Below are 12,933 nucleotides of genomic sequence, written 5' to 3'. Positions count from 1 at the left end.
CTTGTTACAATACTATTTAAATAGATATTTCACATATCTACATGAATTGCTACTAGCTATCAAAAGTAGAGCAATCTCTGGAGAGATGATAAAAATGAAGTAGTAAAAAAACCCCACAAACTGTGACCCTGAACATCTGAACATGTTAGTTTTCACACTTATAAAGTGAAGATAAAATACTTTTTCCTTCCCTAAAGGTTAAGATTTCAGACCATGGATTCAGATTGCTTTGGCTTTAAATCACTACATACTGTGAAACTTTGGAAATGTTATTTACTTCTTTAAACCTATGAAATGGGGACAACATGCATATCTTCCTCATATAGGGTATGGATTAACTGAAACAATATATGCAAATGTTGTATCTAGTAAGCACTAATTTAATGATTAACCATTATTTTATTATTAAATGATAATAGATGAACTGTCTCAGAAAGTATGAAGAGCTATTCTAATGGAACATATTATCACAAGGTACTCACAGAAAACACCATTCAGCAGGTGCTGTCTATATATTTTAGATATCTTTTGTATGTATATACATTGTATATTTAGTCTATCGTGTTAATTTACAGTTTAAATTTTCATTCACTGTCTCTAAATACATTCAACATAAACATATCAGCATATAGTCCTATGATAAACAAGGAAAACTAATCATTGTTATAGCCTGAAATGTGTCTTCCAAAGTTCATGGGTGATTAGGTCATGAAGTCTGTGCCTACAGGAACTGATTAATATTATCATGGCATAGGTTAGTTATTGAGAGAGTGAATTTGTAATAAATGCAAATTTGGCTCCTGCCTCCCTCTGTCTTGACTTTCTGCCTTCTACCTGGGTATGATACAGCAAGAAGGCCCTCATCAAATATGGTCCCTTCATCTGGGACTTGTAGATTCTAGAATTGTAGGAAATGAACTGCTAGTCATCACAAATTACCCAGTCTCAGGTACTCTGATTTAGCAGCACAAAACAGACCAAGGCAGGCATCATTAAGTAGATGCATGGACTTAAGTAATCAAAGTTATAATTAGTGAATGTAAAATAAAGAACTGTAGATTTTGGATAAATAAAATAATCTGTTAAATGTTACTAAAAGATTGATTGAGCCCAGTGGTGGTGGTTCATGCCTATAATTCAACCTACTCAGTAGGCTGAGATTTGAGGATTGCAGTTCAAAGCCAGACTCAGCAGGAAAGTCTGTGAAACTCTATTTCTGATTAACCACCACAAAACTGGAAGTGAAGCTGTGGATCAAAGTGGTAAAGCACTAGTTTTGAGCAAATAAAAGCTCAAGAACAGTGCCCAGGCCATGAGTTCAAGCCCCACAACTGACCACAAAAAAGACTGGGTAAATAGTAAGTTTCATGTCCCTTGAAAAAACATTTCTCAAGGAAGTTTATAGAAGGAATTATGCACTGGACAGAAGGCTTGACTAGAGACCTTTAATGTTCCTTTCTTTCCCACCTCCAAATACCATATGGATTTTGAGAGGACATAAACAGTCTATTAACACCCTACTACTCAAGTTATTATTGTTTTCTTTTGTTTGTCGGTCATGGGGCTTGAACTCTGGGCCTGGGCACTATCCCTAACCTCTTCAGCTCAAGGAAAGCACTCTACCGCTTGGGCCACAGTGCCATTTCCAGTTTTCTAGTAGTTTATTGGAGCTAAGAGTGTCATGAACTTTCCTGCCGGGGCTGGCTTTGAACCATGATCCTCAGATCTCAGCCTCCTGATTATAGGCATGAGCCACTGGTGTCCAGCCTCAAGTTATTATTGTTGAGTGTGCAATTAAATGTGTATGTTTGCTGATTGAATATTTCTGTATAAATATAAAAATATAAAATTGTTTCTATGTAAATGTAAATACCTACCATTATGAAAAACAAAAGTGTGGATTTAGCTTTTCTCCAAGTGTGCCTTTTCCAAAGGCATCTAGTTCTAAGGACTTCTCACCAATGGCTGGGATTTATGGGTCTGAAGAAAATATTGATCCTGACAAATATCATCTGCTGGGGCTGGGAAGGTGGCTCAGTGGTAGAGTGCTCGCCTTGCATGCATGAGGCCCTGGGTTCGATTCCTTAGCACCACATAAGCAGAAAAAAGCCAGACGTGGTGCTGTAGCACAAGTGGTAGAGCACTAGCCTTGAGCTGAAGAGCTGAGGGACAGAGCTCAGGCCCAGAGTTCAGGCCCCATGACTGACAAAACAAAAACAAAAACAAAAATCAAATATCTGCTGAGATGTTCCACATAGAAACCACCTATTTTTTTCCTTTCTCTGTGGACCTGCCTATTTGAATAGCCCTTCTCTATCTATTAGTCCCAAAGTAAAAATACTTGTCTCTAGCTCTGAAGAGAGCAGAGTAAAGAAAGAAGATAAGGTCCAGGTTAAGAACAGAAGATGTGGACTGTATTCTCTTATACACAACTGAGTATATTCAATAATAGATTTCAGAGGCAGAAAAGTACCTCTGATTTTAGTAGATACAAAAAAACTTTCCGGCATACTCAACTTCAGCTACAAACTGCTGATATCTAGTTCCCAAGAAACTAGAGAATGATATATGAGATGACAAGAAAAGCTACCTTAAGAATAGCAACATTGTGGGGCTGGGAAGGTGGCTCAGTGGTAGAGTGCTTGCCTAGCATGCATGAGGCCCTGGGTTCAATTCCTCAGCACCACATAAGAATTGGTGCTGTGGCTCCAGTGGTAGAGCACTAGCCTTGAGCTGAAGAGCTAAGGGACAGTGCTCCTGCCCAGAGTTCAGCCCCATGACAGACCAAAAAAAAAAAAAAAAAAGAATAGCAACATTGTGACTCAGAAGGGCTCAGTACCTACAAATTGTCCAGGCCCTCATTATGTATATCACCAGCGGTGCCTGGTGAACACATCTGGATACCTTCAAATATGGACTGGCCAGACATGGAACAATCTAACGTGGAGGGACTGGACCTAGAACAGCAAGTTTGGGGACAAACAACCATTCCTGGCACATTCAAACCAGGAACATGCAGGCCTGGAACAATCTATTCTGTAACTTTGAAGAATCATCTCCACAGCCCTACGTGCAGTTCCAACAAAAACTTTTTCTGTCTGTTATTTGGAGGTCACCTTGGAAACTGCTAGGAAAACACATAAGTATTTTAGTACCTCACAAGCCTTGGACTTATTCCTAAATTACTTTGTGATGTGTGATTATTTAGTTTCTGTTGGGACAGTGACTGAATTCCTGCCCTCCTTGTAGAATTTTTGTTTTATTCTGTTTTACAACTAAGTGTCTCTTACTGAAGATCTCACTGTTCCCGTTGTGTCAATTTGAAGAGTGGAGTAATAATTGGAATCCAGTCAAGGAAGTCTCAATAACTTTACCTACCTCAGACAAGATGTCTCTAGCTACAGATAAGTAGATCTAATACAAGTTTGGAAGCCATAATGATATTGACTTCCACCCCAAATGTAAGAACTGAAAAATACAAAGACATATAATGAAGAATCATTCCCATTATTGATAATTGAGAGGTTTATTTATTTAAAAAATCAATTGTTTGGGTGAAGGGTCTCCATACATTGTACTTCACTGATTTCCTCATTTGAGCTAGTTTAATTACAAAGAAATAAAATACTGATTTTTACACACACACACACACACACACACACGTCACATGACAGTATAACATTGTGGGGAACCACAAAAGAAGTATCCAGGTTAGGTCCCAGAGTGATTTTTCTGAAGCATGAAGTTTATATGTGTATTTCTCTTTATATCAGGCCATAGATGCTCCTTATTGTTTTGGAAAACAAAATTATGTTTAGTCCATATTATTAGATTAGAAGTATATGTCTAACAGTATGCCTTGCTTTATGCTCCACTTTAATCCATTATTTTATACTTGCTTTGGAAATTATCATAACTTAGTCTACTTATGTATCAGGCCAGTAATGAAGGAAATATGACAGTTCAACAGCAGACTATTTGCATTCAAAAATGTTCTGTTGGTAGTTTTTTCAAATTTATTGGGCCATTTAATAAATAGTTGAAAAAATTAATAGTTTTTAATAAATACTACTGGCATTTATCGAACTCTTCCAGAAAATATAGTATGATATCAACAATTGGCCCATGATTTATAAGCATGCATGACATTACAGGCAAATTTCAGGTCTTAATTTTGTATGTAAATCTGTCAAATATACAATAGGCTATATATTTTCTTTCAATATTTTCTCTTGTGAGTGAAATACAACATAGTCACTACAAAATTCAACCTTTACACAAAGGTACAAATAAGGCACATGTCTCCTACTATTTTAATCAGCAACCAAAGACTATCACCATCAATCCTTTATGAAAATTCTGCAAGAATTCTCTACATATGTAATTATACACACATAGATAAATGGGTAAATGGTTTCCCAACAAGGCAGTATCCTGTAACATGTGCTTTTATTTAACATATCAGAAGATCTTCCCATGCAAATGAATATAGGGATTTATACCTAAGAACTAATACAAAGCATGTTGCTTCTGTCTGCTAGTTTCCTTTCCTTGGAAAATCACCCATTGTATAATCCATGTAATATGAGTGAGGAAGATTATCAAGGTCCACTCTCCCCACTTAGTATGTGGCAGTAAATCAGTTAACCCAGGCATGACAAATGAGAGTTCTCTTATATCCCTAGTTAAATGAGTTTCCTAAGTCTCCTTGAAACTTAATGTCTAAAAGACAGTTGGAAAATGTCTTACTTCCTTAAGGATTGAATGTTAACACATCCTAATCTGAAGCCCTATTTACTAACTACAAGAAGGAAGCTATTTGCAATAGAAATATTGAGGTTAGATCACATAAAAAAGCAGAGTTAGCAAAAGTTGAGAGAGATGAACTTCAACAGAGTATTGACCTATCTTGAGCCCAGAGGTAGTCATACCTGAACAAGCTTCATCTTCAGTACTGTCTGTCCTGCTATAAAATGACAAACTCATTCCTCAAAAATCACTGCACTGTGAAAATAAAAGCTGCAGAGCTGCCAGATGGTAGCGGCTCATCACTTTAATCCTAGCTACTCAGGCAGCTGAGATCTGAGGATCTTGGTTCAAAGCCAGACTGGGCAGGAAAGCCCTGAGGCTCTTATCTCCAATAACAACAAGATCAAAAAAAGCCAGGGGGTAGGATGTAGCTCAGTGCCACAGGGCTTGCCTAGCAAGTGCAATATCCTGGGTTCAACCTCCAGTACCAAAATATAAAAGACAAAATAAATGTAGTTTAGCTGGGCACTAGTGACTCATACCTGTAATCCTAACTACGAAGGCGGCTGAAATCTGAGGATGGCAGTTTGGAGCCAGCCCAGATAGGAAAAACTGTGAGACTCTTATTTCCAATTAACCACCAGAAAGCCAGAAGTAGAACTAAGGCTCAAAGTGGTAGAGTGCTAGCCTTATGCAGAAAAGCTCAGGGACAGCACCCTGGCCCTGAGTTTAGGTCCCATGACTGATCCTCTCCAAAAGAAAGGAAGGAAGGAAGGAAGGAAGGAAGGAAGGAAGGAAGGAAGGAAGGAAGGAAGGAAGGACGGAAGGAAATAAATTGCCAGAAGTGGAGCTCTGGCTCAAGTGGTAGAGCACTAGTCTTGAGCACAAATGCTCAGGGACAGAACCTAGGTCTTGAGTTCAAGTTCCAGAACAGGCACCAATAAAAAGCTACCAAGAGCCAGGCACCAGTGGCTCACGCCTGTAATCCTAGCTACTCAAAAGGCTGAGATCTGAGAATTGTGGTTCAAAGCCAGCTCAGGCAGGAAAAGTCCATGAAACTCTTATCTCCAATAAACCACTCAGAAAACCGGAAGTCGTGTGCTTGCCTTGACCTGAAGAGCTGAGGGATAGCACCCAGGCCCAGAGTTCAAGCCCCACAACGGACCAAAAAAAAAAAGCTACAAAGAAAAGTTAGGGGCACACTATTGAAAAACTGCATATACAAAACCTAAGAAGCCAATAAAATGGTAGTACAGGTTTACACATGCTTATTAGGTAGAATATACCATAATAAATATGACACAAATGCCTGAAATAAACTTATGGAAGTGGCTGTCAGAAGGGCTGCACTTAGTTACTGTGAAGTGGTGTAAGAAAGGAATTGGAAGGCTGTAATACCAGATATAGCTAGGTCATAGTTCAAATACATAATAAAATGAAATTGTTGATAAGACTTCTAACATGCATAGGCTTCCATTTTATGGATTTCTATGTGGCTTGATTCAGCTTTCACTTAGTATTTTTGGCTAATGACATTGTGCATAAGAAAATGTAAGACAGAAGGAGGATATTCTTAGGAGTAGAGCACAAAGGTACAATATCTATGTGCATCTGATCATATAAAATAATATTTAACAAAATGAACTCTAGGAAATGGAAACAAGTTTTTTTCTTTGTTGCTGTTTTTATTTTCATTTCGTCTTGTTTGTTCATTGTCTGTATTTGGGAGTGAGGAGGAACACAGAAATGGAGGAACAAGCCCTGTGCTGGTGGTTCACGCCTGTAATCCTAGCTACTCAGGAGGCTGAGATCTGAGGATCGTGGTTCAAAGCCAGCCTGGGCAGGAAAGTCCGTGAGAATCTTATCTCCAATAAACCACTAGAAAACCGGAAGTGGCGCTGTGGCTCAAGTGGTAGAGCGCTTGCCTTGGGCTGAAGAGCTCAGGGACATCGCCCAAGCCTAGAGTTCAAGCCCCATGACAGACCAAAAAAAAAAAAAGGAGAAACAAAGAGTGAACAAACGCAGCAATAGTACTCACTAGACATTTCATTGAAAATGAGCTATACAACTTGTGGGTAGGGATGGGAAAGAAAAACAGGGGGCGAACAAGGGAAGGAGTGACATTGTCCAAAAAGAAACATACTGTATCTGACTTAGGTAAAGGAAATTCAGCTTAAAAAAAGAAAATGTGTAATTCATCTTATGCTTAAATTATTTTCTATTAATCACAATGAAACAAATGTGATAGAAATCTAAATTTGATTTTGTAAGCCAATAAATTCCTTTCTTCTATTTAAGATAATCTGAGGGGGGGGGAAGATAAGAAGGGATGGGAAGGGGAAACAAAGGAGGAGGCAACAATGCATGATAAGAAATGTACTCATTACCTTGCCCATGTAATTGTAACCTCTATGTACAATAAGATAATCTGAGTTGGCTTTTATGCACAATACTAAATAGTAACAATTGCATGAATATATAATATTCTTCACATAATATATTTTGAATTTCAAGCTCGCTTTTCTGTGTCTCAATACATTTCCAGACTCTACTTTCAGTTTTTCGTTGCTCAGTGATTGAAAATTCTAACATTCATAGAAATAAGCATGAAGAAGGTAAACTAGCCCTGGAGCTGGTGGCTCACACATGTAATCCTAGATACTCAAGAGGCTTGTATCTGAGGATTACAGTTCAAAGCCAGCCCCAGCAGGAAAGTGCATGAGACTCTTATCTCCAATAAACAAACAAAAATGCAAGAAGTGGAGCTGTGGCTCAGTGGTAGAGTGCTAGTCTTGAGCAAAAGAAGCTCAGGGAGAGAGCCCAGGTGCTGAATTCAAGCCCCAGGACTGCACCAAGTAGTAAAGTCTTTTCCTAGCATGTACCTTCCTCAGAACTGAAGGATAAAAAATGCAGATTGGCTGAAAAAAGTTCACCAACAAAATTTTGAATATTTGCTAATACAACTCTATAGCACAAATGACCTTTCAAGCAGATAATGGAGGGTTAGTTATACAATGTTATTTTGGCCCTGATTGATTTTGGCCACCTCTGAATGTTTTTTTCATAAATTCTAACATTCCCAAATTCATAAAACCAGTCATAGCAAGTACAATATCAACATTATTTCTCATATCACCTAACCCTATGTTTCCAAATTAGTTCTTGCTCTTAACTACAGTCTACATGAGCTATAATGCACTTAGATCACTGCTATTTTGAGTGACTAGTCTTAGAAGTTGGGGAAAGCTCTTCCCAAGGATACTGACAATTCATATTATTATTGCAAACAAGCAAGATTAACTTGTTCCATATGGCAGCTATGAGTTTTACCTTTTTTAGATTTGTTACTATGTTAGATAAAGAAATTAGCCAACAATAAAAATTTTCCCTAAAACCACCATCTCCACAGATCTGTGCAATCTTTGTAGTCATTGGGAATGAACCAAGTGCAAAAAGGTTTTATCATTATTTTTACCTATACACTGTGTAGATATAATTTTGTGGCATTATATAACTCGTTGTGAGGCTAATCCAAATCACAATTTAATTTGAGGATATTTTCAGTTCTGAGGGGCCATGGAAAATAGCACCTTATGGACCAAGAATTAGCAAAAGTTTTTTGTAAAGAGTCTAATAGTTAACATACGGACTGTGTTCTGAATACTCAACTCAACCAGGAATATAGTCTATATACCACACATACACAAATAGGCCTGTCTATATGCCAATAAAATATTATTTACAAAAACAGTGTGAGTCAATGTCAGAGGCTCAGGCTGTAATCCTAGCTACTCAGGAGGCTGAGATCTGAGGATTACAGTTCGAAGCCAGCCCAAGCAGGAAAGTCCATAAGACTCTTAGCTCCAATTACGCATGAAAAAGCTGGAAGCAGAGCTGGAGCTTAAGTGATAGAGAGCCAACATTGAGTGAAAAAGCTAAGGGACAGCACCCCTGGGCAGGCAAAACAGTGTGGCTCATAATTTGTCAACCACTGCTTTGGACCAATAGTTTTCTATTTCTTTGTAATTTGTTGTTTTATGGACCATTTGGCCAGGCCTTAAGGAAGGCCCAATAGGCCAGACTCTGAAGTGTCCCTGCTTCAAATAGGGAAGTTTTAGATTTTTTTAAAAAAGTTTTTTGTTGTTGTTTTGCTAGACATGAAGTTTGAACTCTGGGTCTGGGCACTGAGCTTCTTTTACTCAAGGCCTAGTGCTCTACCACTTGAGCCAGAGTTCCACATTGGCTTTCTTTTTTGTAATTTATTGGAGAGAAGAGTCTCATGGACTTTCCTGGCTGGGGTGGCTTCTAACCAATTTCCTAAGATCTCAGCCCCCTGGGTAGCTACAATTATAGGCATAAGCCACCAGTGCCCAGACAGTTTTAATTTTTATAAGTGGAATTTTGCATGAAATTGGTTTCATCGAAGGACTCCATTTATCATACTAAGAAAAAGCTTCAAAACTACTGTTTTGACATAAAACGATGGTTTAAAGCTTAAGAACAGATGCCTCAGACTACACACACATCTTTTAATATCTTAATAATGGAGGTACGCATATGTGCTTTGATGATCTCAGCAATTATCTGTGTGTGTGTGTGTGTGTGTGTGTGTCCACGTGTGCACACGTGCGTGCACACACTTGCCTGCTTGCTCTGTTCCTGGGGTTTGAACTCAGGATGTTCTTGGCATTGTCCCTGAGCTTTAATTGGATATGAGTCTTATGGATTTTCCTGCACAGACTGGCTTTGGACCATGGTCCTCAGGTCTCAGTCCCTGAGTAGCTAGGATTACAGGCATGAGCCATGGAGCCTGGCTTCAATTAACTTTTTTTTATTTTTATTTTTTTTAATTTTTTTGGGTCCAGTTGTGGGGCCTGAACTCTGGGCTGGGTGCTGTCCCTCAGCTCTTCAGCTCAAGGCTAGCCCTCTACCACTTGAGCCACGGCGCCACTTCCGGCTTTTTTTTTTCCTGCTTATGTGGTGCTGAGGTCAAACCCAGGGCCTCACGCATGCAAGGCAAGTGCTCTACCACTGAGCCACCTTCCCAGCCCCCTCAATTAACTTTTTTTAATGCCAGTATTGAGACTTGAACTTGGGGACTCTAGCGCTCTTAGTTGGCTTTTTTGCTAAAAGGTGGCACTCTACTACTTAAGCATCACCTCCACTTCCTCAGCAATTAACTTTTACATGCAATTATGAAAGATTTTAGGAGGTAGAGGAGGAATCTAACTAGCCAATTCCAATAAGTTATCAACTTATATTTCTTTTCCAGTTTAAATTTTTCTAAGTATAATGTATAACATACCTTAAAAGTTCCAAGAGCTGTGACATGGCATATTGAAATAAAGGTTCCAATTAAGACTTCATAGTTGTCTTTATTGCTACTTTCTGAGTTCTTGAAAGAGAGAAACTAAGCTGTCTTCATCTTTGAATTGTCTTCAGCACCTAGAATAGTGTATGGCCCCAAATAATACATAATCACTAAAATGAAACACTAATGTGTACACATAGCATTTAAAAATATGTATGCTTGGGGCTGGGAAGGTGGCTCAGTGGTAGAGTGTTTGCCTTGCATGCATGAGGTCCTGGGTTTGATTCCTCAGCACCACATAAGCAGCAAAAGCTGGAAGTGGCGCTGTGGCTCAAGTGGTAGAGCACTAGCCTTGAGCTGAAGAGCTGAGGGACAGTGCCCAGGCCCAGAGTTCAGGCCCCACAACCAGCAAAAAAAAAAAAAAGGGTGCTTAATATGCACAGGAAACTTTTATTGGCAACACTGGGTTTGAAGGGGGGGACTCTTAAATTTGCTAGGCAAGTGTTCTACCACTGCAAGATATCTCTAGTCTCTTTTCACATTGGTTATATTGAGTTAGGCCTGCACTTTTTCTCTAGGTAGTTGCCTGGACTTTGATTCTCCTATTTTACACTCACCAAAGTAGCTAGGATGACAACTGTCAGCTGCCACACCCCTTCCATTGAGATGGAGACATGTGATTATTTATTTATTTATTTATTTTTGCCCAAGTTGGCCTAGAACTTCATTCCTTCCAATGTCAGCCTCCCAAGTAGCTGGGATTATAAGTGGGAGCCATCAGCATCTGGCCAAAAAAACTTTAAAGGAAAATATAAATTCACAATGAAAAACCTAGCAAGAAAATAAAGTTACATTATGTCACATAAAATTATATTTTTCACCCCAAACTTCCCACAACATATCTTTCCATAACTCATGAGGGTTATTTTTTTGTGGTGAGCATGTTTAAAATCTATTCTTCTAATTACCACGCTTAAAACACATAAAATCTGTTCAAATTACAAAGCTCCAGCCTCTACCCCACAACTGACTAATCAGAAACTCTGGGGATGGAAACCAGTAATTTGTCATTATCATTGAACAGGCCTTCACATGACTATGGTATAGCACACTGCTCTAAGATAAGATTCTTCCTTGAATAGGTTTTCTAAGATACATCCTTTGTTCTTCATATTAATAATTTGAAATTGCTTTATCTGATAAATAAAATTCTTATGTATTCTCATCACATGTATTCATGTACCATTATAGGGGAGTCAGAGGCATGAAGGTTAAAGTGATGTGCCCAGACGGTAGAAAGTTTAGCTAATGTTTTGTTTTATATGATCACAAAGAATTTGAGAGATTTGAGGCAAACTCATCAATTACAATCTTTAGCATCTGGGAGGATGGAAGTTTTTCTGAAATTTAGCCACTTCTATACAGGCAAGTTACCCTCCAATGCCTGTATCCTATGCTTTTGCATATACTCTTCCCTTTGCCTGTAATGTAATTTTCCATATTTTTACTTTTTAAATTTCGTATTATTATTAAGGTGATGTACAGAAGGCTTAGGACGTCATACATCATGAAGGATGTACACTTCTTTTTGGGAATGTCACCCTTTCCTTCCCTCTCTCCCAGTTTCCCTCTCATTTTCCCTTTTTAAAAAAATCTTCTTTACTCTTACCTTTTAGTCCTGAAGGTCTTTAATTATTCCCTAAACTAACACCATTTAGGTGATAACAGTGTAAACTTATTCATAACAAGATGTTGTATTATAATTATTTTCTTGTGTTTGTGTATACTAGTTTAGATCGTCTTTGAGTGAAGGGTTATCTTTAGTAACTGTATACCTCACATCCAGCAATCTACCTGAGAATCTAAAATCTGAATGAGTGAACAAAGAACTAATTTTCTACTACAACCTCCCCGCCCCCCAGAATCTAACAATAATCAGGCTTTGAGAAAGGTTTATACCCTAAGAGTCCACAAATCCCTTAAAAGACTGCAAATCTGAAATCGATAAAGGTCTGAAAGACAAATTTTTGTTTTGTTTTTATGGAACTCATTTGACAATCAAATTCATCTATCCTAAATTTATTTGGCAATTGTATCTGATATGAATCAAATGAAGTTATGTACCAGAATTTATTTACCTCATATATACAATTATACATTTGGTTTAAAAACTATTAGAAAATTAGATTATGGAATTTTCCCTAACTCCTAATTGTTACAGAATATACAGTATGTGGCATTTGAATTTATACAAATCCATCAGACCTCAACAGCCCTTGCCTGAGATTGGTTAAGAAGAGGTTATAGGCTCGCTTATAGGGCAATCCCCTGTTCCCAACCCAATCTTTTTTCCTGCCATCTTTAGTAACTCCAAAAGCTTTTATGTGTCATGACTAGGGTGGAAGAAATAAATATGCTTCACATCAATCTAAACGCCAATGCTATTGCTGGTGGCCAATGAATAACCCCATACTTTACAGAAAGAATATGTTGGTGTTTTAAAAAGCACTTCTTTATTGTCATCACTGGACACATAGACAGTGAAAGATTACAATTGAGTTTCTATGTTATCCTTGCAATAGAATCTGCTCTGTAGATATTTACCATTTGGCTGAAGCACAGCTTGGGCAGTATGCAATAACCTGTTACATTAGGCATGGGAAGTGATGGAAATGGGTGGAGAAAAACTAACTGGAGGCCTTATACTGGCTCAGATCCAAGTATAAATCTATCATTACCCTATGGAAGTGGGACACTCCCTAAGTCTATCTCATGGACCAACCCTCTGGTCTGCTGGATGATATCTAGAAATCTCAATTAAAGATCTTTAATTGAATATGGCAAGGTTATCCATGTAACCTTAGGGGTAGTGA

The 12,933-nt window shown here is 38.3% G+C and overlaps 1 pseudogene; it reads left to right on the top strand.

The window, feature by feature from the left end:
• The first annotated feature begins 2,245 nt into the window (after positions 1-2,245).
• LOC138839764 (homeobox protein NANOG-like) lies at positions 2,246-2,961 on the top strand (annotated as a pseudogene).
• The last annotated feature ends 9,972 nt before the right edge of the window (positions 2,962-12,933 follow it).

Source organism: Dipodomys merriami, unplaced genomic scaffold, assembly GCF_024711535.1.
Source record: "Dipodomys merriami isolate MVZ:Mamm:240054 unplaced genomic scaffold, mDipMer1.0.p SCAF_3, whole genome shotgun sequence".
Classification (NCBI taxonomy): Eukaryota; Metazoa; Chordata; class Mammalia; order Rodentia; family Heteromyidae; genus Dipodomys; species Dipodomys merriami.
Note: the sequence above shows the minus strand (reverse complement) of the source record. Positions and strands in the feature narration are given on the sequence as shown.